General features: G+C 34.4%; 2 long non-coding RNA genes across 2 annotated transcripts; one reads left to right on the forward strand and one right to left on the reverse strand.

The window, feature by feature from the left end:
* Nucleotides 1–329: 329 nt before the first annotated feature.
* Nucleotides 330–2,923, reverse strand: LOC145108563 (uncharacterized). Its single transcript, XR_013708386.1, has 3 exons — nt 2,622–2,923; nt 2,272–2,337; nt 330–497 (listed from the first exon to the last, which is right to left on the reverse strand). It is a non-coding gene; the product is annotated as an uncharacterized LOC145108563 (long non-coding RNA).
* Nucleotides 2,924–3,478: 555 nt separating this feature from the next.
* Nucleotides 3,479–4,612, forward strand: LOC145108569 (uncharacterized). The gene is made up of 3 exons (XR_013708388.1): nt 3,479–3,880; nt 3,964–4,233; nt 4,302–4,612. It is a non-coding gene; the product is annotated as an uncharacterized LOC145108569 (long non-coding RNA).
* The last annotated feature ends 2,273 nt before the right edge of the window (nt 4,613–6,885 follow it).

Genomic DNA, 6,885 nt, shown 5'->3' on the forward strand with positions numbered 1-6,885 from the left:
TTCTTTGGACATTACACGTAAAAATTGATGTTACCATTAGGGGTATAAGTATTCTCAAATCTCAAATTTATTACAAATAATAATAGTGAACTTATGAATAATGGAAAGTTCAAAACTTACCGAACGTTTTAAAAATTATATATGAATAATGGAAGGTTCAATGAAATTAATTTTGGAATCAAAGTCAATTATGTCTCACATAAGTTATTATTACAATTCCCTAAGATTGGTTCTAAGATAAAATATATCATTTATACATATAATATTTAGTTAAAAAATTTTGGAATCCAAACTGTTGTATTACCATTCCCACGGATTTTGCATAAAAGAAAGAGTAGTGCATGGATCATTAATCCATATAGCATTTAGTTAAAAAAAAGGACACATGGCTCACATGAAAAGAAATATGGCATATTAAAGAAGAGACCTACAATATCTCGAAGCTTGGTGGAATTTTGCGGCGAACATTAGTGATCATACAACCCCTCTCTTACAACCTGAAACATAAAAATACATTTAATCGAACTACTGATTTGCACTTGTTGAAGACCATACCATACCTAATAAAATAGAATAGAAAACCTTGACAAATGACAATCAAATTTAGAACCATTAATTCCTATTTTCAAGTATTTAGAACCTCAAAAAACAGTGAGAATATATATAAACCAGTTTAACGGACAAAAGTTAGTTTGCATGTGTTCAAATTTCCACAGAACCTTTAAAAACAATGAAAAATAAAATTAACGGATAAAATTATTTTTTTAAACATTTAGAACCTCTAAAAAATCAGAGAAACATAAAGGACATCAAATATGTTTGACCCTCAACATACTTTATTATAAACAAAATAAATAGAACTTTAGTGCTTTTAATTTGCTATTGGGCCACACAAAAAGAAAAAAAACATGCTACCTACCACATACAAAAAAGCTTTCTTCTATTAAAAACAAGATCACATGAAAAAGCCTCCATGGTATCCTGGAGTCTCATTACCTTCATTGTAGAGTGACAGAAAAAAGCTGCTTCTATTATAAACAAAATCACTCGAATAAACAAAAAAGTTGCTTCTATTTAGGGTATAAATGGTCATTTTAAAATACTAATTAAAAAAATTAACTAATTGACCAACAAAAAATAGATTAAAAATATATCAAGTTAAAATGGTCACTTTAAAATGACATTGCATTTTCAGAACTGCTATAGATGGCATTGTACTTTCAGAATTGGTACCTTAATTGATGGTTATTGATTCAAAAACACTCTCAAAGATCAAGAACTCAATAGCAACTCTGACAATCTGGTTAAATTTTCTACAAATCAAGTAATACAACAATTACCAACTCATGATTATAAACTCTTATATATGTAATTATTACATGTGGTGTGTTTGGTGCAGGTAAATTTCCACTTCTAATAGTGTGTTTGTCATTCCTGCCATCAACTTCTCAAAGCCCAATATAAGCCATTTTACAAAACAAATTTCAACATGAATTCCTTTTTTATGCAAAATCTTCTTTTTACACTTAAAAAGTTACTAAAATATTTTAATATTTTAAATAAGTTACTTGAAGCCGGAGCCAGTCGTCTAACATCCTTGATAAAAAATGGCATCATCACCTCCTTCATAAGAAAATTATTCAGAAGTCTTGTTTTTAATTATGTTTTTCATGGAGCTTGACCTTACATCCTTGATGTTAAGGTCTAGTGTATCAACATTTGTGGGAACTAATATATGTGACTTTACCGAAAGGAATTGATTCAGAACCCAATCTATTTCTTGATGAGACTTATCTACATGAACGACTGCTGCCCCAAAAATACACAACATTTACATAATACCATATCACATTTCGGTTTTTTTTGTCATGAATGATTTAAAATATACCGGAGTTTTGGCGAATTATCCCCTTATATTTTGGTTCAAATGAAGCATGAAGTCATTTCTCATTTGGGGGATTTTGACAACTTTACCCATGAACAACTAAACATAGAACATATTAAAGAGACTAATGCATGAAAATAGAAAATATGGAATAAGTCAAAGTTGACTTGACTTTACAAAGAGATGGTTGGTATGTAGAGAAAAATAATAGGATGTCTGCTAGCTACAAAATCACGATCGAGGTTAGTATTAGGGATTGAAATCGAGATAGAGAGTAAGGATTAGGGCCTGGTGCAAGAAAAATATTTCAAAATCATGAACAATAGGAAATACTTGCAACTGAAATCGATTTTGAAGCCAATTCAAGGTTCTTTGGCTGATTTCACCTTTTTGAAGTCGAATTCGCTCTTCTTAGCCATCATCTTCCTGATATCCCAACCATTCGTGGTTTCCTGCACACAAGTAATGAGTAGATAAACAAAAAATGACACTTTCAATCTTTCATTTGCAGATTACTTACGAAACTCTGCATATCAGACAAAAAAACATAAAATAAAAAACAGAAAAAATAAAGTTAGAAATTTATCATAAAATCGCCTAAAAAACAAAATTGGGCATAGAAATTGAGCAATAAAAAAACCCAAAGATTTATGAAATGTTATTCAACAATTTTTTTGGTCAACAATTCAAAATCGTGTTTTGTAAGTATGGAAAAATCCCCTCCCAACCGATGTACCTCTTAATCTGTGGTCAATCACATCCATACAAGAAGAAGAATCATCATCTTGAGAAGAAATAACACAACTAATTAGATCTGAAACAGCTTCAATAACGCCATGAGAGAATTTTGGGTCTTCACTCTACGTGAGTGGTCTATTCTTATGGAAACATCAACAGTAGAGGGACCTGGTAGCGAAGAATGTGACTTCATCCAGTGTTTATGGTAATTTTTTTTATAGAAGATGAGTGATGGTGTTGATGGATTATAGGGGTTTTTTAGAGAGAGAGATAGCGATGGTGAGTGGTAAACCATGTTGACAGAACTAAGAGAGGAGATGTCATATAGATTGTATCTATGTTGACCGATTCAATCGGGCTGAATAATGTGAGAAAATACCGATTCAATTTTGACTTATTCATGTTTTCGAAGAGTTTGTTCAGGAATGATACATTTAAGAGACGCCCTTACTTTGACTTTTGACTTTTATAGACTAAATAAGATTTTCATGCATAAAATTATTGTAAATATTGCATAAACCTTTATACCTCTTAAAATTCAGCATTTGAGGCTAAATGCTTATTAAGGTATATATATATATATATATATATATATATATATATATATATATATATATATATATATGCTAAACATCTAAATATCGTATTTGCCCGACCTAAATTCATAATATCGTATTTGCCCTTCTTAATGTTTTTTAATATCATATATATCCAAATCTATTTTTTGATACTTTTTAATGATTTATAATTCTTTTTTATAATCGTAAATCATTATAATTAAAAACACATTTTAAATGGACAATATTGTCCTTGTTACTTACTACCTCATATCACAATTGCCCAATGCATCACAAATCACGATAACAGCCTTCATATCAACATCACCGGTTCTTCCTGTTGTCACACACACGCATCAACGATTGCACCAGATTAGAAATTCCCCCTGTTGTCTCACACACATATAACACATCACAAAAATCTCATATGGCTGCTATGATGATCGATTGACAGATGATCATCATGTTTAACCTTTTGACTGTGTTTTTTTTTTGTTTTGTTTTGCCTTCTCGCTGTGATGGTCGATTGACAGATGATCATTATGTTTAACCCTTCTGATATCAGTTATTTGGTAATTTTATAGTTTTCTTTGTCAATTGAACATTCAGTTTGGGATTACAACTGATGAATAGGTTACATACACATCTGGAATCTCGAATTGTTGAAGTCCCTGTATCAATTTCGAAATTCCTTTTCCATGTATGCTCTTCTTTTAGGCCAGAACTCAAAACCACATGCTTAATTTTGGTTTTGGATTTTCTAATTTTACATTTATACAACAGACAACAGGTAGTGTGGTGGTGATTTCAAGTTATCACGAGACACTATATCTCGAGACACACCTTCCCTTTTGAAACCTGTGAAACCATGGTTGACAATATCGCCATTTCCACTTCATCATCAAGTTACAGTATTTTATTCAATTTGATCTTCATTCGAGTCTTTTTGTTGTTCAAGAGATGGGTTTTTGGTAATTTTGCAGGAGGAGAAGATGCGGAAGTCAATAAAGATGGAAAGAAGAAATTCATCACTAAAGAACAAGAACCATAACAGTAAGCAATTCGATTCTTAATCATTATAGCAAAATTGCATTTACTTATGGTGTCTTATCAATGTGTAGGCATTGGCAAACAGTAGGGGAAAAGGAAGGTGAGAATCTGATGATGAACAACAACGAGATTGGAGAGAGGAAATAGGAATAGGTTGAATCGATACCTGATGCGTGCGTGATGCGTTTGTGTGCGACAATAGAAGCGAATAGGAGGTTGCAATCGAAAGGAATTATTAACAGGGAAGCTACAACAACATGACAGGGATACGGAAGCTACGATCGTAAATCTCCTGTGAACATGTTTGTTGTATTGAAATTTAGAAGTGAGGGCAATGTTGTCTATTCAAAATTGGTTTTTTATTATAATGATTTAAGATTATAAAAAAGAATTATAAATTAATAAAAATTATCAAAAAAATAGATTTGGGTATATATGATATTAAAAAACATTAACAATGGCAAATACGATATTTTGAGTTTAGTCCGGGCAAATACGATATATAGATGTTTAGCAAGGGCATATACGAAATTCTACCTATATATATATATATATATATATATATATATATATATATATATATATATATATATATATATATATATATATACTAGTGGTGTACCCGCGCAAAGCGGCAGGGGTGAATACTTTATTGACAATTAGTTTCATTTTGAAACATGTTATTTTCAAGTAACACAATGTAGATACATATTGTTATCGGTCTTTATGCGATAAATAGTTGTAACCGTCGCAATACAAATAAAACAAATTTTAGTGTGCATAAGTTTCATCCCTTATGGTTTGTGGTTAATGGTTTTGATTTAAGGCTTAGAATTAACTTTCATTTAATAAATATATGGCCTTGCATGAGTCGTCACCGATAACTAGGAAGTAAAACCTTCAGTCTCTTATCCAGACTTATCCACCTCACAATAGGGATTAAAGTGGTTCAGGACCAACCTACCTGAATAGGCCCGACACCAGAAACCCCTGGAAACCAGAATTGAAGGTTAAGAAGACCCAAGAACTGGACTGGTATAAAGTAACCGGTTCCAGTTTTGTTTTGGGTACCGATATGGTGTAACGAAGTAAATTTTCAAACAATTTTTCATTTTTCAAACATAACATATCTCATTAAAATCATCTCAAAACTCAAGTGTATCAAATGTTATCACAATAAAACATATCCCAGAATCTCAAATACAAAACCCTCTGTCGGTGTGTACAAATCATGCCGGCGCCTTCCCGCAATCCTCGCTAGTACCCGAAACACATATCACATAACACGGTAAGCATAAATGCTTAGTGAGTTCCCCAAAATACCACATTCACGTAATATCCTCTCGAGGCTATAGCATCGCATGATCTTCCGGTCAATGTGTCTCAGTGGGACCTTCCGGTCCCACAGCTCTGGTAGACCTTCCGGCCCTACCATGCCTTGCCTTCCGGCCCCAACTCTGTTTGCCTTCCGGCCCAATTCATTCAGCATATACATATCATAGTAAACATCTCACATAAGTCACATAACTCATACATATACATAAGACCTTCCGGTCACACATAGTTACCATTCTAGGTAAAGTATAGTGAGAAGACTCACCTCGTATGATGTCTAGTAAACTCTCATGCTCGATATCCCCGATCTAGCCTCCGCCTATCAAAATGATAATATCTCTAATCAATACTCTCCTTATATCCTCATCTCTAAAGAATGGGTAGAAAACCATTCTACCCCTCCATAACCCCTCTTGAATCAGTTTGACCAACCCTAAGGTCAACTGAAGTCAACTCCAGTCCACGGTCTAACTTTGACCAGACTCGCCGAGTGCACTCAGGTGACTCGGCGAGTCCATGCCTGTCCTCAGAATCCTCCTAAGGCCTCACTCGACTCGTCGAGTTAACCTTTCACTCGACGGGTTATCACTGATCACGAATCGCGGGGCAACCCGATCCGACTCGTCGAGTCTTCTTATGGACTCGGCGAGTTTCCTCCATGGCAACACTCATTTGACCTTCTGAGGTCAGATCTGTTTCTCTAACTTATAGATCTGGCCTTCTAGCACCCAAAAGTCACGTAAAGGTTCAATATTTATGTCCATGCACCACACAACAAGCTCTATTTGAAGAAATAGCTCTTAAAATGACAACCTAGACTCAAAACCCCAATGGGACTGCATAAAGCTGGATGATTGGGACTCTCTGGACCTCTCAAGGTCCAGATCTAATGTCTATTCCTCAAGGGGACTCAACATGCTCCATATTCCAACTAAAGAAGGGGTAAAGAAACCCTAGATTCATGAGATCTACTATATACACGAAAATAGGTATGGATTCATACCTCAAACAGCAACCTTTGAAGAAGTGATAGTAGATCTGAGCTCCTCAATCAACCTAGCTTGAATCCCCTCCTTCCTTCTTGCAAGAATGCACTAATGGTGATGTAATTAGCTCCTTCCCTCACTCTCTATGCTCTCTGGTTCGTTAGGGTCTCTCAAGTGTGTGTGTGTGGCCGCCAATGAAGGCCATAAGGTCCCTTAAATAGGGCACATGCCCAAAGATTTAGGGTTTCTGTCCACATCGCGGACTCGTCGAGTCGACTCACCGGCTCGTCGAGTCTATTCATTAATCCGAGTCATCAGTCTTGATCCTACTCGG

The sequence above is a fragment of the Lactuca virosa genome, chromosome 1, assembly GCF_052849685.1.
Source record: "Lactuca virosa cultivar CGN04683 chromosome 1, Lactuca_virosa_CGN04683_v6, whole genome shotgun sequence".
NCBI lineage: Eukaryota > Viridiplantae > Streptophyta > Magnoliopsida > Asterales > Asteraceae > Lactuca > Lactuca virosa.